Raw genomic sequence first — 23,349 nt, forward strand, 5'->3', positions numbered from 1 at the left:
GCTGTCCTACATACCAGATACAACTGCTATAGACAATCCTTTTCACAATAGCACCATAACCATACAGGACATATGAATAATCTGCAAGTGATTTGTGAAAACTCAGTGAGGTAAAAGACAACTTGAAAAAGTAGAGCCACTACTTGCTGACTGGATTGGACAAATGTCATTATTGTTGTATCCAGACAAATGTGTGCCCAGCTTTTTGTTTTTATAATATTATGAACAAATCCATTGAAAAACACTGGCAGAGAAGGGGTAGAAGCTTGGAGGAACATCATGGGTTTACCAGTCCAGAGACTTCTTCTACACAGTAAGTCTTTGATAAGCACTTAAGTGTTTAAGGTGTGTTTCAGGTCCAGTGCCTACCCCTCCTCAGGAAGAGAGGCAGGGACTCTTTGGTGGACCCACTCTGAATGGCTTTCTGCTCCTTGGTAGCCTCCTTCCCCCAGTTGCCACCTTAGACCTCCTCAACAATTATGCTGCACATGGTGCTCACATCCGGGCACTTCAGGGCAATATGGTAAACTCAGGGGTCAGAGACAGATCCCTGGAAACTATACCTGCACCTGATACAGAAGCTGTGCAGTGCCAGGTGCATGAGGGAGTCATTCAAGTTGATGCTTTCTGCACCCAGAAGGAGAGTGAAGAATGAGACCAGGAGGAGGAAGTGTGAGTGCTGCTTCCTCCTGCACAGAAATATTACTCAACCATAGAAAAGAATGAAATATTACCATCTGCAACAATTTGAATGGACCTAGAGATTATCATGTCGGGAGTCACGTTAGGCATTACTGACAAAATGGAGGCACGGTCCCAACTCCCCCTCTTTGTCTCGCAGGCACGGACCCAGGATGAAGGAGTTAGGCTTTGTGATTCTGAATTGTTTTTTCTTTTCCTCAGCTGAGTTGACTGAAAAGAATATTAAGGTGCTTATTATTCTTGAGAGGAGCATGAGAAGGCACAAAGTCTTCTGCAGCTGTGCTCAGAAAATAATTCATAAAGTTAGTCATTGACATTTGTTCAAGGACTTTTACAAAAGAGTGTTCCAGGGTGAGCACATAGGCCACAGCTTGAGGCCATGGGAGGGATTGCTAGCTGAAGCCTGTTTGTGAGGAAATTGTTTATAGCAAAGGAGTTTGCTGAATTTAGGGCTTAGGAATAATTAAAATAGAAGCTAAAGATTTAAGGAATGTTGTAATGTTAGCATATTCTACTATAGCTTATAGAGATTAGGAACTTTAGAGATATTATTAGCTAGAAGCCCTTTTTAAGAAAGAGTGAGCTTAGGATACTAGGGGCAAACAGGACTTAGAAAGATAAGAAATAAACTGAGAAATGTGGTATGCAGCCCAGACATTAGCATGAGTTACAGTGTATTCACAAGGACCTATGAGAAGAAGTAGATAAGAGAATTGCTGAGGCAGGAACTCCTTTGAGGGGCAAAAATGATTTATGGAGACAACAAATCTGGGTCAGTGGGAACTGAAAATATCAAACCTCTGACCTAATGCTTTTGTAAAAGTGTAAAAGAGAATCTTAAGCTTGAAATAAATAGGCAGTTCAAGAAAACTGAGAGGCTGCCTCAGTTTCTCACTGACACCACTCACCCTTCAGGTTGAATCCCTGGCTGCTGGAGCTGGACTCTGGCATTATCATAATGAGTGAAGTAAGAGAGAGAAAGACAAATATTATGTTATATCACATGTGGGGTCAAAAATAATGCAAATGAGTTTATTTACAAAGGAGAAACAGACACACAGACATAGGAAACAAACTTATGGTTACCAAAGGGGAAAGGGAGGGAGGAATACATCAGGAGTACAGAATTTACAGATACTTACCATTATACATAAAATAGATAAACAACAAGGATTTAGTGTATAGCAAAGGGAACTGTAATCAATATCTAATAGCTTTTAATGGAAAAAATCTGAAAAAATATGTATATATGTATGTGTGTATATATATATATATATATATATAACTGAATAACTTTACATCTGAAACTAACAAAATATTGTAAATCAACTAACTTTGATTAAAAAAGAGAAAAACTCTTTACTGGCCTGAATTTCAGTTGTCATGATTCCAGAAGTGAAATGGCTAGAAGAAGGACCTCAGTCATTGTCTTTTTTGAAGAAAAAAATCGGCAAAGAGACCAAGATTAGTAAATAGAGACAGTGCTTATTAGAAGCAAAGTACTTATGGAAGAGCACACAAGCAAACTTGGAATGAGGTGCCTGTAATAGGGGTGGCTTAGTTTGCTCATGTGGAGGTAGTTTTCCAGGTTGTCTCTGGCCAATCTCATTTGTGCCCATTTTAGGTCTGACTCAGGGCAGCAGGAAATCAGCTGCAGTTGCTCAGCCTGGGGCATATCTATCTCCTAGCTCATTAAAGCAATAACTTACTGATCACCTACTAGGCACCAGGTAATATGCTGGACTCTAAAGACATGGAGATGGATCAGGTTTTCAAAGCACTTACAAGTCTATTTTGTGTGTGCTCAGTCATGTCCAACTCTTTGGAACTCCCATGGACTGTAGCCTGCCAGGCTCCATGGAATTCTCCAGGTAAGAATACTGGAGCAGGTTACCGTTTCCTACTCCAGGAGATCTTCCTGACCAAGAGATTGAACCCTTGCCTCTTGCATCTCCTGCAGTGGCAGGCAGATTCTTTCCCAACTGTGCCACCTGGAAAGCCCCTACAATCTATTAGGGTTAGTTATTAAAAAATATATAATTACCAAAAATAGTGTGATCTTTGCTCTGACAGTGGTAAGGACAGATGGGTCTGGAACACAGAAGAAGACCCATACATACTAATAAGAGGAGTGGATAGAAAGGATTAGGAAAGACTACTTTTGGAAGATTGATTCTTTTATTATTATGTAATGTTTGGTTTTGATGTCTACTAATTCTTGTGTGATGAGGTCTACACTATGTAGTTAGTATAGATATTCCTGATTTTTTTTGCTTTGATTATACAGCCAAAGTAGAAATTTGAGCAACCGAACAAAATAGTGTTGGATTATAGTAACTCAAGGTATAAAAATTCCATGAGTCCATACTGTTAGAAATAATGACTAAATAAATTAATAAATGAAGAGAGACAAATCTCTTGTGCATAAGAATTACGAATATTTTAGGTATATGCTCTGAACTCAAGGTGGTGGAGCATAACTTTTCACTCCTTAAGTGTGAACAGTAATTCTTCACACTATAGTCATTCTTCCCACAGGGTACAGTATAGAAAGGGGGAAAGTAAAGTTACAGTGGAGAAACCTTACAAACACACCTGCTATATAATTAATTGTTTCCATAACATTTTCTATTCTTTTTAATTTAATTTACCTATATTATTGAAATTGAAATGATTTTCATATAAACATTGTATTATTAGGTTGTATGTCTTACTGATACCACTAATATCTGCCTTTTAATTGATCATTTCAGTTCAGTCACTCAGTCGTGTCTGACTCTTTGTGACCCCATGGGCTGCAGCATGCCAGGCTTCCCTGTCCATCACTAACTCCCAGAGCTTGCTCAAACTCATGTCCATCGAGTTGGTGATGCCATCCAACCATCTCATCCTCTGTCATCCCCTTCTCCTCCCGCCTTCGATCTTTCACAGCATGAGGGTCTTTTCTACTGAGTCAGTTCTTCGTATCAGGTGGCTAAAGTATTGGAGTTTCATCTTCAACATCAGTCCTTCCAGTGAATATTCAGGACTGATTTCCTTTAGGATTGATTGGTTGGATCGCCTTTCAGTCCAAGAGACTCCCTCAAGGAGTCTAAATTGATACATTTAGTCAATTTACCTTGTTGTAACTATTGGTAGGCTAGGGTTTATATCTGGCAATTTATTTATTTTATTTTTTTGTTTCCCTTGTATATCATTCAATTGTTTTACCTTTCTTAACTTTCTGTGCTCTACTTTGAACACTATTTCATCTTGATTTTTACATAGTGTTTTGCTTTGTAAAATTTTCTCATTGATTGCTCTGGGATTTATAGTATAGATATGTGACTTATCAGAGTTCACTGGTATCAAATTTCATCACTCCGAGTGATGAAACTTCACTCCCTTTTAGATCTCTTTTCCTTTCCCACTTTTAAACAAAATCAGCTAGATTGTCAATTTTTAATTGTTTTTGTTTTAATCCACTTTCACTTTACTTTATTCCTTTATCACTCTCTCCAAGTCCTTCTTTTATCTTTTATCAAATTCATGAAGTATGTTATTGCAGGATACAAAATTAATGGTTGACAGTACTTTTGCTGAACATGTAAAAAATGGCCCCTATTAGTCAGATGAGAAATTTGGTGTCATTAAAATTGATGTTTCCCTCATAAATAATGTGTCATTTGTTTTTTAAACAATGTGCTTTTTATTTTATGTTATTTAGTTAGTTAGTTTTGATTTTTCTGGTCTTTGATGCTGCACAGACTTTTCTCTAGTTGTGACAAGAGGGGTCTACTCTCTAGTTGCAGTGTGCAGGCTTCTCTGCAGTGGCTTCTCTTGTTGTGGAGCACAGGATTTAAATTGGACAGGCTTCAATAGCTGCAGCACGTGGGTGCACTAGTTGTGGTTCCCAGGCTCTAGAGCACAGGTTCAATATTTGTGGCATGAAGACTTAGTTGTTCCATGGCATGTGGGATCTTCCCAGACCAGGGATCGAACCCATGTCTCCTACACTGGCAGGAGGATTCTGTACCAGTGGGCCACAAGGGGGAGCCCCTTACTGTGTCATTTTGGTATCATGGCTTTCATCATTTTAGTCTTTAATTGTAAAAGATTGACTATGTTGTAGATTTGGTCTAGATTGGTATAGATTTATTTATGTCATATACATAGTTCACTCATTTTCTAGACTCTCTTGCTTTATATTTTTTCACTATATTTTTGACATTTTGAGCAGTCATTTCTTAATTTTCAGCCCCACTCTTTTTTTCTAGGACTCTGAACATATGGAATTTTGGAACTTTTGTTATTGTCCTAAAATTCCCTAAGGAAGGATTTGTTAATTTTTCCCCCAGTTTATTACCTCCCTTTTGCTCAGATTGAGTAAATTCTCCTGATCAATCCTCAAGTATAATAATGCTAACTTCTATAATCTGCATTCTCTTTATGAGCTCAGCCAGGAATGTATCAAAATACTGCTGTTCCTCTATAACATGAATCACAGCAAGGTCCTCTGTGACCCACCTCCTAGAGTATTGGAAATAAAAACAAAAATAAACAAATGGGACCTAATTAAACTTAAAAAAGCTTTAGCACAGCCAAGGAAACTGTCAGTTCAGTTCAGTCACTCAGTCGCATCTAACTCTTTGCAAATCCATGAACTGCAGCACGCCATCCTTCCCTGTCCATTATCACCTCCCAGAGCATGCTCAGACTCAGGTACATCGAGGTGGTGATGCCATCCAACCATTTAATCCTCTGTCATCCCCTTCTCCTGCCTTCAGTCTTTCCCAGCATCGGAGTCTTTTACAATGAATAAGTCACTTCTTCACATCAGGTGGCCAAAGTATTGGAGTTTCAGCTTCAGTGTCAGTCCTCCCAATGAATATTCAGGACTGATTTCCTTTAAGACTAACTGGTTTGATCTCCTTGCAGTCCAAGGTACTCTCAAGAGTCTTCTCCAGAACCACAGCTCAAAAGCATCAACTCTTCGACGCTCAGCTTTCTTTTTTTTTTTTACATGATAGTATACATGTTTCAGTGCCATTCTCCCAAATCATCCCACCCTCTCTCTCACATCCACATATGACTACTGGAAAAACCATAGCTTTGACTAGAAGCTATGAGGGCTTCCCTGGTGGCTCAGATGGTAAATTGTCTGCCTGCAGTGCAGGAGGCCCGGGTTTGATCCCTGGGTTGGGAAGATCCCCTGGAGAAGGAGATGGCAACCCACTCCAGTACTCTTGCCTGGAAAATTTCATGGACTGAGGAGCCTGATAGGCTACAGTCCATGGGGTCACAAAGAGTTGGACATGACTGAGCGACTTTTCTTTCTTGACTAGAAGGACCTTTGTTGGTAAAGTGATGTCTCTGCTTTTTAATATGCTGTCTAGGTTGGTCATAGCTTTTATTCCAAAGAGCAAGAGTCTTTTAACTTTGTGGCTGAAGTCACCATCTGCAGTGATTCTGGAGCCCCCTAAAATAAATTCTCTGGTTCCATTGTTTCCCCATCTATTTGCCCTGAAGTGATGGGACCGGATGCCATGATCTAAGGTTTTTGAATGTCTTGTTTTAAGCCAACTTTTACACTCTCATCTTTCACTTTCATCAAGAGGCTCTTTAGTTCTTCTTTGCTTTCTGCCATAAGGGTGATGTCACCTGCATATCTAAAGTTATTGATATTTCTCCCAGTAGTCTTGATTCCAGCTTGTGCTTTATCCAGCCCAGCATTTTGCATGATGTACTCTGCATATAAGTTAAATAAGCAGAGTGACAGTATTCAGCCTTGATGTATTCCTTTCCCAATTTGGAACCAGTCTGTTGTTCCATGTCTGGTTCTAACTGTTGCTTCTTGACCTGCATACATATTTCTCAGGAGGCAGGTACGGTGGTCTGGTATTCCCATCTCTTTCAGAATTTTCCACATTTCGTTGTGATCCACAGAGTCAAAGGCTTTGGCATAGTCCGTAAAGCAGAAATAGATGTTTTTCTGGAACTCTCTTGCTTTTTCAATGATCCAGTGAATGTTGGCAATTTGATTTCTGGTTCCTCTGTCTTTTCTAAATCCAGCTTCAACATCTAAAAACTATAACTAAATAAGGAAACTATAAACAAGATGAAAAGACAACCCTCTGAATAGGAGAAAATAATAGCAAATGAAACAACTGACAGAGAATTAATTTCCAAAATATACAAGCAGCTGATACAAGTCAATACCAGAAAAACAAACAATCCAATCAAAAAGTGGAAAAATGACCTAAGCAGACATTTCTCCAAAGAAGACATACAAATCGCTAACAAATATATGAAAACATGCTCAACATCGCTCATTATTAGAGAAATGCAAATCAAAACTACAATGAGATATCACCTCACCACCAGTCACAATGGCCATCATCAAAAATTCCACAAACAGTAAATACTGGAGAGGATGTGAAGAAAAGGGAACCCTCTTGCATTGTTGGTGGGAAAGTGACTTTTATTACCCCTTTTCACATTTTACTGTCTGAAGGAAGTCATAAGAACAAATGGCACTTAACTGGTGTAGAGTTAATTATATAGATATATATAATCTATCAGGGAAGAGCATATATATATATATATATATATATACACACATATATATATATATACATATATATATTTTGGAATTATTCTGCATGAAATACTTACCTATACTTCCTTATTAATTAATTCAGTGAATTTTTAAAAATAGACCTAAATGAAAATATTTTTCATTTCTTATTCTTTTGTTTAGTTTTTGTTTGTTCCTTAAATCATTCCATTTTTGGTCATTGGAAACACTTCCAGTTGGCTCCTAAGTCCCTTTGGAGCCATATATTCCCATTATATAGGGTTTCTTTTTGGACAGTTCTTTGCTTTCTGACTCATCTTGCACACTTTCAACTTGTTTATGTTCTAGTCTCATCATCCAAATTTCCAGGCTCCTAGAATCAGTCAGTTCTCCAAGGAACACTATTTCCTTTCATTAGGAAATATTAGATATCAATATCTATGCAACAGGTGTCATCATTGCTGGCAGGATGAAGTGGCTTGTAGTCCTTCTCAGCTGATAAAACTAATAAATATACGTGTGTATATTAACTCCTGTATATGCACATGCCCATGAATATGTCTTTATGTAAGCATTAATCTCTACATTAACTTGAATTCATATTAATGTCTCCAAATCTAATCTATTATTGTATGGATCATTCTTGCCTCTGCCCCTTTATTATCTGTAATCTCCTACTTCAGCAGTAAGATGCCTGCCCCTCACCATCCACAATCCTTTTACTGAATTGTCCAGTTTCACTACAAACACATAACAGTATCATTTTTAACCTATACAACCATAGGCATAAAACTTGTCCACTAGAGTATACTGCATACATAAATTTTCTTTTCTCTTTAGATTTTCAAACTTCTTTCATTTACTCTAGTACTTATATCAGCACCATTTCCCTCTCCCCCTTAAATGTAGTTCTTCTATATATTTGAATTATGATTAAATTACGTTTTTACACTCTGCGTTCCATGCCGATATCCCTTGATATCCTTAATAACATGTTTAAATTTTGCACAATTAAGTTTCAATTTTTGTGCTATAAATTACTATGGAATTTTACAAATGCATAGTGTCATGTAAGCATCATTATATTATCACATGTAATACTATCACGGTGGGCTTCCCTGATGGCTCAGACATGAAGAATCTGCCTCCAATGCACTAGACCTGGGTTCAATCCCTGGGTCGGGAAGATCCCCTAGAGGAGGGCATGGCAACCCACTCTAGTATTCTTGCCTGGAGAATTCCATGGACAGAGGAGACTGGCAGGCTACATTCCATGGGGTTGCAAAGAGTTGGACATGACTGCATGACTAGCACAATAGTATCACAGCTCTAAAATATAAAATTAGAAATAAAGAAAAGTAGAAAATACTCTGAGGGGGACATAATCAAAATGGTGGGAGAGAAGGCTCCTATATTTCCCTCTTTTCATGGGCATACTGAATATACCTACACATAGATCAGTTCCCTCTGTGAGAAGTCCAGAAACTAGTTAGGTGACTCCTACACAGTGAGTGACTGAAAAAACTCATATAGAAATAAGTATGAAAGACTGAGACATACTCTTACCATATAGTCCACCTCAGCACAGTTCAGTTCACTTCAGTCGCTCAGTCATGTCCAATTCTTTGCGACCCCATGAATTGCAGCATACCAGGCCTCCCTGTCCATCACCAACTCCTGGAGTTGTCCCAAATTCATGTCCATCGAGTCAGTGATGCCATCCAGCCATCTCATCCTCTGTCATCCCCTTCTCCTCCTGCCCCCAATGCTTCTCAGCATCAGAGTCTTTTCCAATGAGTCAACTCTTCGCATGAGGTGGCCAAAATATTCGAGTTTCAGCTTTAGCATCAGTCCTTCCAATGAACACCAGGGCTGATCTCATTTAGAATGGATGGGATGGATCTCCTTGCAGTCCAAGAGACTCTCAAGAGTCTTCTCCAACACCACAGTTAAAAGCATCAATTCTTCGGTGCTCAGCTTTCTTCAAAGTCCAACTCTCACATCCAGACCTGACCACTGGAAAAACCATAGCCTTGACTAGACAGACCTTTGTTGGCAAAGTGATGTCTCTGCTTTTGAATATGCTATCTAGGTTGGTCATAAATTTCCTTCCAAGGAGTAAGGATCTTTTAATTTCATGGCTGCAATCACCATCTGCAGTGACTTTGGAGCCCCCCAAAATAAAGACTGACACTGTTTCTACTCTTTCACCATCTAATTCCCATGAAGTAATGGAACCAGATGCCATGATCTTCGTTTTCTGAATGTTGAGTTTTAAGCCAACTTTTTCACTCTTCTCTTTCACTTTCATCAAGAGGCTTTTTAGTTCCTCTTCACTTTCTGCCATAAGGGTGGTGTCATCTGCATATCTGAGGTTATTGATATTTCTTCCGGCAATCTTGATTCCAGCTTGTGCTTCTTCCAGTCCAGCGTTTCTCATGATGTACTCTGCATATAAGTTAAATAAACAGGGTGACAATATAAAGCCTTGACGTACTCCTTTTCCTATTTGGAACCAGTCTGTTGTTCCATGTCCAGTTCTAACTGTTGCTTCCTGACCTGCATACAGATTTCTCAAGAGGCAGGTCAGGTGGTCTGGTATTCCCATCTCTTTCAGAATTTTCCAGTTTATTGTGATCCACACAGTCAAAGGCTTTGGCATAGTCAATAAAGCAGAAAGAGATGTTTTTCTGGAACTCTCTTGCTTTATTGATGATACATCAGATGTTGGCAATTTGACCTCTGGTTCCTCTGCCTTTTCTAAAACCAGCTTGAACATCTGGAAGTTCACGGTTCACGTATTGCTGAAGTCTGGCTTGGAGAATTTTGAGCATTACTTTACTAGCATGTGAGATGAGTGCAATTGTGTGGTAGTTTGATTGTTCTTTGGCATTGCCTTTCTTTGGGATTGGAATGAAAACTGACCTTTTCCAATCCTGTGGCCACTGCTGAGTTTTCCAAATTTGCTGGCATCTTGAGTGCAGCACTTTCACAGCATCATCTTCCGGGATTTGATATAGCTAAACTGGAATTCCATCACCTCCACTAGCTTTGTTCATAGTGATGCTTTCTAAGGCTCACTTGACTTCACATTCCAGGATGTCTGGCTCTAGGTGAGTGATCACACCATCGTGATTATCTCGGTCGTGAATATCTTTTTTGTATAGTTCTTCTATGTATTCTTGCCACCTCTTATTAATATCTGCTTCTGTTAGGTCCATACCATTTCTGTCTTTTATCGAGCCCATCTTTGCATGAAATGTTCCCTTGGTATCTCTAATTTTCTTGAAGAGATCTCTAGTCTTTCCCATTCTGTTTTTTCCCTCTATTTCTTTGCATTTCTCGCTGAAGAAGGCTTTCTTATCTCTCCTTGCTATTCTTCGGAACTCTGCATTCAGATGCTTATATCTTTCCTTTTCTCCTTTGCTTTTCGCTTCTCTTCTTTTCACAGCTATTTGTAAGGCCTCCCCAGACAGCCATTTTTGCTCTTTTGCATTTCTTTTCCATGGGGATGGTCTTGATCCCTGTCTCCTGTACAACGTCACGAACCTCATTCCATAGTTCATCAGGCACTCGATCTATCAGATCTAGGCCCTTAAATCTATTTCTCACTTCCACTGTATAATCATAAGGAATTTTATTTAGGTCATACCTGAATGGTCTAGTGGTTTTCCCTACTTTCTTCAATTTAAGTCTGAATTTGGCAATAAGGAGTTCATGATCTGAGCCACAGTCAGCTCCTAGTCTTGTTTTTGCTGACTGTATAGAGCTTCTCCATCTTTGGCTGCAAAGAATATAATCAATCTGATTTCAGTGTTGACCATCTGGTGATGTCCATGTGTAGAGTCTTCTCTTGTGTTATTGGAAGAGGGTGTTCATTAGGACCAGTGCGTTCTCTTGGCAAAACTCTATTAGCCTTTGCCCTGTTTCATTCCATATTCCAAGGCCAAATTTGCCTGTTACCTCAAGTGTTTCTTGATGTCCTACTTTTGCATTCCAGTCCCCTATAATAAAAAGGACATCTTTTTTGAGTGTTAGCTCTAAAAGGTCTTGTAGGTCTTCATAGAACTGTTCAAGTTCAGCTTCTTCAGCATTACTGGTTAGGGCATAGAGTTGGATTACTGTGATATTGAATGGTTTGCCTTGGAAATGAACAGAGATCATTCTGTCGTTTTGGGGATTGCATCCAAGTACTGCATTTCGGACTCTTTTGTTGACCATGATGGCTACTCCATTTCTTCTAAGGGATTCCTGCCCACAGTAGTAGATATAATGGTCATCTGAGTTAAATTCACCCATTCCAGTCCATTTTAGTTCGCTGATTCCTAGAATGTTGACGTGTACTCTTTCCATCTGTTTGACTACTTCCAATTTGCCTTGATTCATGAACCTAACATTCCAGGTTCCTATGCAATATTGCTCTTTACAGCATCGGACCTTGCTTCTATCACCAGTCACATCCTCAACTGGGTATTATTTTTGCTTTGGCTCCATCCCTTCATTCTTTCTGGAGTTATTTCTCCACTGATCTCCAGTAGCATATTGGGCATCTACCGACCTTGGGCATCTACCAAATCAGCACAGCATCTTACAACTGAAAGAGAATCTCCAATTTCCAGCTTCTCCCTGAGGAGCAGAGGAGTTGAACCACACAGCACCCCAACAAATATTGTGATCTGAGGGATGGGCATGGAAATCACCTTGTTTTGAGACACAGCAGAGCTTGGCATTCATGAGTCCCACAGGACCATAGTAACAAAGAGACAGTTTTTAGTAGGGACTTGAGCATTTCCCAGCATATCCCTGCAGCCCCAACCGCATCAAGGTTCAGTGCAGAGGGAGCAGACAAAAACATCCATCTCTCACTTTCTCCCTGGAAGAGATTTGATTGCATCCTTTCCCAGCTAGTATCTGAGGACCTGGCTTCTAATGAGCCTGCAAGTGAGAGCTGACAAGGATCCTCCTAAAAGAGCTGGTGGGAAGCTCCCCCACCTCCTCCCTCTGGCTCATTCACAGTAAAACCAAGCCTCTTGTAACTCCCAGGAAGGAACCTGTCTGCACATGTAGCACCCAACCTGTTATAGACACCACCTGAGGGACTGGCTCTCAAATCACCTAGCTGGGGGAGCCAACAAGGATTTGCATTCAGGGGTTTACCAGGACCACACAAAACAAAGAGACAGTGATAGATGGGCACACAGCCACCACCCCTCCCCACTGCAGCAACTCTTCCCTCTGGCCTAGCAGAAAAGGCACAAATACTCAGCTCTGTTTTTCCCTGATACAGGCTAGACTCCATGTCTAATGTCCTGGCCTTCCCAGCTGTACCCTGACGGTCAGCTTTTTAATTAGCTTGCACTAAGCATCTGAAAGGGCAAAACTGTTAAAACTAAAGTAGACAAATTGGGCATCTACATTTGTGCTGAGTAGACAAATTCAGCAAAGCTGTAGGATACAAACTCAGCATACAAAAATCAGTTGTATTTCTATATACTAACAATGAACTATCAGAGAAATTAACAATCCCATTCAATATATCATCAAAAACAAAAAAATAGGAATAAATGTATACAGGAGTTAAAAAATTTGTGTACTAAAATGTATAAAACATTTATTTATTTATTTATTATTTTTAATGGAAGTATACTTGATTTACAATATTTCAGGTGTACAGCAAAGTGATTCAGTTACACACACACACACACACACACATATTCTTTTTCAGATTCTTTCCTATTGTAGGTTGTTACCTACATTGTAGGTTATTACAATAGTTTCCTGTGCTATTATATAGTAAGTCCCTGTTGTTTATCTATCTTATATATTGTTTGTGTGTACTAAGTCACTTCAGTCGTGTTCAACTCTTTGCAACCCTATCGACTGTAGACTGCCAAGCTCCTCTATCCATGGGATTCTCCAGGCAAGAATACGGGAGTGGGTTGTCATGCCCTCCTCCAGGGGTTCTTCCTGACCCAGGGATTGAACCTGCATCTCTTATGTCTCCTGCATTGGCAGGCATGTTCTTTACCACTAGCACCATCTGGGAAGACCCATTTTATATACAGTGCTGTGTATCTATTAATCCCAAACTCCTAATTTATCCCTCCCCCCTTTCTCTTTGGTAATCATACTTTTTTTTATTTATTTTTACTTTTGTTTTCAGTACTCTAGGAGATGGATCCAAAAAGAATATTGGTGCAGTTTATGTCAAAGAGTATTCTGCCTATGCTTTCCTCTAGGACTTTTGTCACATTTGGTCTGACATTTAGGTCACTAATCCATTTTTAATTTCTTTTTGAATATAGTGATAAGGATTGTTCTAATTTAATCATTTAATCTAGAGTAATCATTTGTCAGTTGTTTCATTTGCTATTATTTTCTCCCATTCTGAGGGTTGTCTTTTCACCTTGTTTATAGTTCACTGTGAAAAAGCGTTTAAGTTTAATTAAGTCCCACTTGTTTATTTTTGTTTTTATTTCCATTGTACTAGGAGATGGGTCATAGAGAATCTTGCTGTGATTTATGTCATGGAATGTGCTTTCTGTGTTTTTCTCTAAGGTGTTTATGGTTTCTGACCTTACTATTTAAGTCTTTAATCTGTTCTGAATTTATTTTGGGGTATAGTGTTAGGAGGTGTTCTAGTTTCATCCTTTTACATGTAGCTGTCCAGTGTTCCCAGCACCACTGAAGAGACTTTCTTTTCTCCATTGCATATTCTTGCCTCCTTTGTCAGAGAGTAATAGACCATAAGTGCGTAGGTTTATTTCCAGGCATTCCATCCTGTTTCATTGCTCTATGTGCCTGTTTTTATCCCAGGACCATACTGTTTTAATGATTGTGGCTTTTTGGAGAGTCTGAAGTCAGGAAGCCCAATTCTTTCAGTGAGAAGTATAAAACATTGATGAAAGAAACTGAGGAAAACACAAATAAATGGAAAAATATCCCATGTTTGTGGATCAGAGGAATTAAAATTGTTAAAATGTCCATACTCCTCAAAATGATCAAGAGAGTCATTGAACCCCTATCAAAATTTCAATGGCATTTTTAACAGAAATACAAAAGCATCTCCTGAAATTAAAAACACACTCACACACAATAAGCCTCGCATTCAGTTCAGTTCAGTCGCTCAGTCGTGTCTGACTCTTTGCGACCCCATGAATCGCAGCACACCAGGCCTCCCTGTCCATCACCAGCTCCTGGAGTTCACTCAGACTCATGTCCATCGAGTCCGTGATGCCATCCAGCCATCTCATCCTCTGTCGTCCCCTTCTTCTCCTGCCCCCAATCCCTCCCAGCATCAGAGTCTTTTCCAATGAGTCAACTCTTCGCATGAGGTGGCCAAAGTACTGGAGCTTCAGCTTTAGCATCATTCCTTCCAAAGAAATCCCAGGGCTGATCTCCTTCAGAATGGACTGGTTGGATCTCCTTGCAGTCCAAGGGACTCTCAAGAGTCTTCTCCAACACCACAGTTCAAAAGCATCAATTCTTCGGCACTCAGCCTTCTTCACAGTCCAACTCTCACATCCATACATGACCACAGGAAAAACCATAGCCTTGACTAAACGGACCTTAGTCGGCAAAGTAATGTCTCTGCTTTTGAATATACTGTCTAGGTTGGTCATAACTTTTCTTCCAAGGAGTAAGCGTCTTTTAATTTCATGGCTGCAATCACCATCTGCAGTGATTTTGGAGTCCCCAAAAATAAAGTCTGACACTGTTTCCACTGTTTCCCCATCTATTTCCCATGAAGTGATGGGACCAGATGCCATGATCTTCATTTTCTGAATGTTGAGCTTTAAGCCAACTTTTTCGCTCTCCTCTTTCTCTTTCAGAATTTTCCACAGTTTATTGTGATCCACACAGTCAAAGGCTTTGGCATAGTCAATAAAGCCTCACATAGCTAAAGCAATTTTGATCAAAAAAGAGGAAAACTGGGGGTATAACACCTTGTTTTAAAGTATATTACAAAGGTATAGTAATTAAAACAGTATGGTATTGGAATTAAAAATAGATACATAGATCAAGAAAGCTGAACAGAGAGCCCCCAGATAAACCCAGGGGTATATGGTCAATAAATTTTTGACAAAGGCATCAAGAATACACAACAGGGAAAGGATAGGCTCTTCAATAAACGGTGTTTGGAAAACTGGACACCTACATGAAAAAGAATGAAAATACAACCTTATCTCATACCATGCACAAAACCCAACACATTGTGTTCATTAAAGAACTTGAGCACAAAACCTAAAACCATAAAACTTCTAGAAGAAAACATAAAGGATAACCTGCTTGACATTGGAGTGACAATGATTTTTTGTGTTTGACACCAAATCCAAAGGCAACACAAGCAAAAATAAACAGGATGGAATATATGTATTGAAATGCTTCTGTACTGAGAAGGAAACTATCAACAAACAAAAGTCAACCTGTGGAATGGGACAAAATATTTGTATATCAAATATGTTATGAGTTTAATATCTAAAGTATGTGATGAAACCATACAGCTCAACAGCAAAACATACAAGCATACAAACAAAAACAAAGCAAAAAAAGGAAGTAACCCAATTAAAATTGGACAAAGGCATTGTTTCAAAATAGGTATACAAAGTGGTCAAAAAAATACATTAAAAGATGTGAAACATCACTAATCTTCAGGGAAATGCAACTAAGTCAAACCACAATGAGATCATCTGGCAGATGCTGGGATATCTGTCATCAAAAGAAGAGAGATAAAAAATGCTGGTGAAGATGTGAAGTCAAAAGAACTGCATTGTTGCTGTAAAGTGGTACAGACATTATGGAATACAGTATAGAAGATCCTCAAGAAATTAAAAATAGAACTACCCTATGATCCAGTAATCCTACTGCTGGTTATACATCCAAAACAAACAAAATCACCATTTTGAAGTGATATCTGTACTATCACATTCATTGCAGTATTATTCACAATAGCCAAGGTATGGAACCAGTGTTAGTATCTGACTTATCAGGCGTGAATGGATAAAGAAAACGTGATAGATAGAGAAGTATGATAGATACAGATAAAATTTAGCCTTAAAAGGAAAGAAATCCTACCATTGGCACATTCTACCTTTTGTCATATTCTTTTCTCTCCTTCATCCTATGTGCAAGCATCTGCTCATATTTCAATAAACAACTGGAGAGTCTTCTTCGCTCTGAAGCCTTTTTACAACCAGTGTTTCCCTCCCCTCTGTTGCCCATGGATCACCTGCCTCATGACTACCACTGGATCTCAAATTGGTTGTGCCCCATATTTACCAGGAAACACATAAAAATAAAGATTCCCCATCCCCACTCTTGACTGTGAAATAGAAATTCTACTGATGGGCCCAGAAAACTGTATTTAGAAGATCCACGTGATTGCTAAAAGCAGGCAATCCAAAAGCCAGTGCTTGAGACTCACTGGACTTTGTTCTACTTTTTGCCATTCTGTATCTAGCCTCTGACCCATATTGTAGCACTTAAAACCCTTGGTTATACTTATTTGTTTACGGCTTTGTAGTTGTACTATTATAATAAGCTCCTTGCCGGGTGATACAGTAGGAACCTAAACATTCTCACGTAGTATCTTTCTCATTCCTTTGGTCTTTCTCTTTGAATTATTCCTCTTCTTCCCAGGTTATGTCTGCTCACCCACTTGCCAGGACTGATCTCTGGAAGTGCTTTGTTCCGAGCCTATTTTCCTTCGCCTTGAGCCAGATTTCCCATTTCTAAACCTAAGCTGATCTGCTTGTAAGAATAAGGAGAGATGGCATGGATTTAAGTGAAATTCAGGATGAAGAAGACCAAAGCACTTGGTCAAGTGAGTGAAGAAGTTATAAATTAGTACATTCTTTAGGGTATCTATTAGTGTGGATCCTTTTTATGAACACTGGCACCCACCTGGTGGGCTCCTTATATATAAAACCTGAAATATTCCTTCAGTTCTAGGAATACTGCTTTTATCATGACTGTCTCATCTCCAGCTTTTCCTCTCCTGTTCTTCTGAACCACCTTAAAACTTTTTGCTTTCTGTATTTATCTTTTTCATTTCTTTCTCAATTGTAAGTGGTGAGAATGTTAAATCCAACATCCAAGTCTTCAGCTATCTCCTGACTGCTATCCATTTCATCTCTTGAGGTTACTGTATCCTCCTGGGAAAAAAAAGTAAGATGGATGATTGAATGGGGTGGGGCGGGGGGGGAGAGAGAGGGATGAACACACAGGAACACTAACTGATGTGTCAAATGCTATCACCAAGGCTTGGAATGTCAAGGAAGGGCAGAAGAAGGTGGCAGGTGCTGTGTCAATAAAACACTTGAGGATTTGGGAAATATGGTGTTTTAAGTGGGCCTTAGGAGAGTAGATTTCAGCAAATGGAGGCAGGAGAGGAAGGGCATTCTACATTGCAGCAACAATATGAGCTGTGGCCCTGTGACAAGACAGTGAGGCAAGGGGTCATGAGGTGTCTGGCCCAAGGGTCATCTGCAAAGTTAACTAGATCTATGACTGGGAAAATTGATTCAGGCCAAGTCATTGGTGGGACTAAGGAGGAATTTGGGGGCTGATGCTTCAAAGATACTGCCAAACTGGAGGAATTTCTGGGAACCTATTAGTTGCAATTTTCCAATCATCTTCCATATTCTGTATTATTCAAAGCCTTTCTGTGTTTGGATTTACTTCCCTCTGGGCCGTGAGATGTAAGCATATACTCTGGGGTGTAAGTGAGTGTCACATAACTGTGACACAAAACTCTGTACTTTTAAAAAAATGAACATAGTATTTTTTAACATGTTATGAAGATGTTATTTATTTTATTTTAATTTTTTTACAATTTTTATTTTTACTTTATTTTACTTTACAATACTGTATTGGTTTTGCCATACATTGACATGAATCTACCACGGGTATACATGTGATCCCAAACATGAACCCGCCTCCCACCTTCCTCCCCACAACATCCCTCTGGGTCATCCCCGTGCACCAGCCCCAAGCATGCTGTATCCTGCATTGGACATAGACTGGCGATTCGATTCTTACATGATAGTATACATGTTTCAATGCCATTCTCCCAAATCATCCCACCCTCTCCCTCTCCCTCTGAGTCCAAAAGTCCGCTCTACACATCTGTGTCTTTTTTGCTGTCTTGCATACAGGGTCATCATTGCCATCTTTCTAAATTCCATATATATGTGTTAGTATACTGTATTGGTGTTTTTCTTTCTGGTTTACTTCACTCTGTATAATCGGCTCCATGTTATTTTTTAGAATGCTTTGAGATTGACAGAAATATTGAGCAGATAGCATAGAGAGTTAAAGAACCCCCCTGCCAATACAGAAGATGTAAGAGACACGAGTTTGATCCCTGGATCGGGAAGATCCACTGGAGGAGAGCATGGTAACCCACTCCAGTATTCTTGCCTGGAAAACCCCATGGACAGAGGATCCTGACAGGCTACAGTACACAGGGTCACAAAGAGTAAGACACAACTGAAGTGATTTAGCACACACACACATACCTATGCACAGATGAAACAGTTGCCATGACCGGACTTCACTACTTGGGTCAAAGAGGTTGTTTCTGAATATGAGTCTATGCACTAAGTCATCCATAGAGAAATGCTGGCTAGTCACCTGAACTTAACAATATTTTGCAGGATGTGATTAAAATAATCAACCACATCAACAATTCATGTCTGTTCGAGCATCTCTGGGAGGAGATGGATGCAGAGCACACATGTCTTCTCCTATACACAGAAATGAGATGGCTTTCTAAAGGTAGACCACTGGCCAGGGTTTCTGAGTTATGAGAGCTGATCCAGGTATTTATTTTTTAAAAAAACAGTCACCGCTGGCAGCACATTTCAGTGACACAGAATGGGTCACAAAACTTGCTTACTTGTGTGATATATTCAACTTGCTCAATGAATACAATCTGTCACTTCAGAGGAAAATGACAGCTGTGTTCAAGTTGGCAGATAAAGTGGCCATACTCAAAGTCAAACTGGAATCACAGGGGTGATGAGTGAATGTGGGATTTTTGACATGTTTCAAACATTAGCAGAGATTTTGAAAGAGACTGAGCCAGGGTTTTCTCTCTACCAGCTGGCGCATGATCACCTATTTCAGCTTTCAAAAGAGTTGGAGCATTCCTTCCTAACCACTAAGGACCTTTGAACTGGGAACGAATGGATCTGTGACCCACTTGTGAATCAGCCAGGTGAATCAACTTTGTGCTAGAAGAAGATCAGCTGCTTGAGATTGCAAATGAGAGTGGCCTTAAAAATATGTTTGTTGTTCAGTTGCTTTGTGACCCCATGGACTGCAGCACACCAGGCTTCCCTGTCCGTCACTATCTCCCAAAGTTTGCTCAAACTCATGTCCATTGAATCAATGATGCCATCCAACCATCTCATCCTCTGTTGCCCTCTTCACACCCTCAATCTTTCCCACCATCAGGGTCTTTTCCAATGAGTTGACTCTTTGCATTAAGTGACCAAAACCATGTTTGAGACAACTTCAAATCTCCATACTTTCTGGATTAAAGTCAAGGTGGAATATCCTGAGGTTGCCACAAAAGCACTGAAAAGCCTGCTTCTATTTCCAACATCCTATCTTTGTGAAGCAGGGTTTTCTGCAGTAACAGCAACCCAAACAATATTATGAAGTAGACTGGACATAAGCAACAAACTTTGGGTGTCACTGTCTCCCATCACCCCCAGATGGGACCATCTAGTTAAAGGAAGACAAGCTCAGAGCTCCTACTGAGTCTGCATTATGGTGAGTTGTATGATCATTTCATTATATATCACAAAGTAATGATAATATTAATAAAGTACCCAATAAATATAATGCATTTGAATAATCCAGAAACCACCCACCCCATCTATGGAGAAATTATCTTCCACGAAATTGGTCCTTGGTGCCAAAAGTGTTGGAGACCACTGTCCTAAAAATCTTATATGAGGTCTTGCATGCTTAAGGGGTTTGGGCCATTTTGACAGCAATGGGAATCATGAACTATTATGGGGCAAAGGAGTGTTTTTCTAGTTCATTTTTATCACATATCTAATGTTTATTTATTCCATTTTAAATTGTTCCCATAATGTGAATTGTGGTGGTTGTGGGATGAGAGAATTTGGGACATCACACTTTTTCCTACTTGAACATCTACACTGTGCTACACATTCTATCAAGAGTTTTTCATATATAGGTTTTTATGTAATCTCCCCAACACTGATAGAGGTAGTTATTACAGTTTTGCAGATCAGGAAACTGATACACAGAGATTTTGCAGGTGTTTCCATGGTTTCAGAGGTGTTTAATGAAGATATGTGGAAGCCAAGCTGCCTCCAGTGCTGCTGCTGCTGCTGCTCCTAAGTTGCTTCAGTCATGTCTGACTCTGTGCAACCCCATAGACAGCAGCCCATCAGGCTCCCCCATCCCTGGGGTTCTCCAGGCAAGAACACTGGAGTGGATTGCTATTTCCTTCTCCAATGCATGAAAGTGAAAAGTGAAAGTGAAGTCGCTCAGTCGTGTCTGACTCTTAGCAACCCCATGGACTACAGCCCACCAGGCTCCTGTGTCCATGGGATTTTCCAGGCAAGAGTACTGGAGTGGGGTGCCATTGCATTCTCTGGCCTCCAGTGCAGGGACCATCAAAATGGCTTGGATTCAGGAACAAATATAAATCAGCATATTAGAATTTTATAGTCTATTATCAGCCTGGCTCAGTTTTTGGGTTATCTGGAGCTTCACAAATGTGGAAATCAGACCTAAGTTTTTTCTCTACTTTCCTATACACGAACACTAAATAATAATGACTATTTATATGCTTTTCTTCATCATGATTAATGTTAGTCAAGTACTGCTTTTTATCTGCATTTTTCTAAGTCCACCCACACCAAGAATATTTCTAGAAACTAATAATTGCTCTACCCACAAAACCTGAGTCCTGATTGGAACTTACTCCATGTTATAGTCAAAGAATTTTTTCCATTATGGATTTTCTGGCATCAAACAAGATGAGATTTCCAGCTAAAGGCCTTTTCACACTCTGCGTTTGCAGCAGTTTTCTCCGCTGTGAATTTGATGATAAAGAAGAGTGGATTTCCTCACAAAGGTATTACCATATGTATTGCACTCATAGGGTCTTTTCCTCTTATGCATATGCTAATGGTCATTAAGAGCAGAACTCCACCTGACATTTTTTTCACATGGGTTACACAAATATATTTTCTTACCACTACAAACTCTCTGATGTGCAAAAAAAAAAAAAAAAAGGATAAAGTCCAACCAAAAGCTTTTCCACATTCATTACAACCAGGTGTTATTTCTCCACAGTGACTTTTCTGAAGCTGAATAAGACGCGAGCTTCTAATAAATGCGTTTCCACCTTCATTACACTTATAAAGCTTTCCTCCACCTTAGATCTTCTGATACCAAATAAGACATGCATTCTGACTGAAAGCTTTCCCACAGTCATTACATTTATGTCTTTTTTTCCCCTAGTATGAATGCTGTGATGCCTAATAAGATGGGAACCTCTGCTGAAAGTTTGACCACATTGATTGCAGTCATAAGGTTTCTATATATTCAGATCTCTTATGCATCTTAGAACTCTGAACTGGGCTCAAACCTAGATGATGTGAATCATAATCTGGGACTTCATCACACATAGGATCTTCCTTTAATGATACCAGTTTGCCCTCACACAAGAGCTCCTTTGTGGGGCTCAGTCCATTAGCCAGTATTCTGAAAATGCACTCTCTACAAGGGATGTGTCCTGGTCTTTCCCATGTGAGTTTCCCAAGGATATCTCTGAGCTGCCTTCTTCAAAGGCTGGGTCCTGAAGAAGGGCCCATGGGGTTCCTTTCAGCAAAACCCACTTTGCTTTAATCTGTTTAACTACTTTTTTGGTTAAAAAGAGATTCTATTATGTGTGTTGGTTTGTCAACTAAATGATAAAAATAAAATTGAAAATATCAACTGGTTTCTATATTGAGAACAGATCAACAGCTGGTCTGGAATCATGGGAAAGGGTTTGCCTAATTTAAAGGAATGCCCGTTTGTCATCATATTAAAGGACCGAATGATTAAGCTGAAAAACAGGATATTGCCCCTGCCACCACCCTACACACAAACACACACAAAGTGTATGTTACTTTAAATTTCCAATATACTCTCATATGCTGTAAAGCGGGCAGAGAAGAAAGACTCAATTTCATAAATCAGGAAATGGAGACTAAAAAAGAATACTCAGAGTGACTGGCAGTGGCAAATCTTGGAGTAGATTTCATGTCTGAGAACAGTCACATTTTTCACAACAGATCAAAATAATATGCAAATTTGAAAAATATTTCTCTTATACCTATAAACTTGGAGAAGGCAATGGCACCCCACTCCAGTACTCTTGCCTGGAAAATCCCATGGACGGAGGAGCCTGGTAGGCTGCAGTCCATGGGGTCGCTAAGAGCCAGACACGACTGAGCGACTTCACTTTCACTTTTCACTTTCATGCATTGGAGAAGGAAATAGCAACCCACTCCAGTGTTCTTGCCTGGAGAATCCCAGGGATGGGGGAGCCTGGTGGGCTGCCGTCTATGGGGTCGCACAGAGTCAGACACGACTGAAGCAACTTAGGAGAAGCAGCATACCTATAAACTTGGAAAATTATAATAGAAATTTGAAACTTGTGAGGAACTTTTGAAGAGAAAGAAAAGAGGGAAATAACGCAACAGTAATTTGAGGAGAGTTTGTCGAGGAACTCATGACACAGGGAAAGATTAAAGGGAAAACAAAAAGGGAAATCACATCCCCTGGCTAGTAACTGAAGGATCATTTAGTGATTCTGTGCTTAAAGGCATGCGACAAAAGAGCTTTACTGTATCTTCCAAGATCAACAGGATTGTGTGTAGAGGGCCACTATATAGAAGCTGAGACCTTCATGTGAGGGATGTAGCCAGTCAGGGATGGGTCTGCAGAGGTGGAGGCAGAGAGGGGTAAATATCACACCACTCCCCTACCCTTTGATCTCCTGCCAGGATTACCCACCAAAAGAGCTCAATCAGAAGCCAAAACACAAAGTCCTC

The 23,349-nt window shown here is 39.7% G+C and overlaps 1 pseudogene; it reads left to right on the forward strand.

The window, feature by feature from the left end:
- The first annotated feature begins 769 nt into the window (after positions 1-769).
- Positions 770-23,349, forward strand: part of LOC108634288 — a 132,783-nt pseudogene continuing 110,203 nt past the window's right edge.

Source organism: Capra hircus (assembly GCF_001704415.2).
Source record: "Capra hircus breed San Clemente chromosome X unlocalized genomic scaffold, ASM170441v1, whole genome shotgun sequence".
Lineage (NCBI taxonomy): Eukaryota > Metazoa > Chordata > Mammalia > Artiodactyla > Bovidae > Capra > Capra hircus.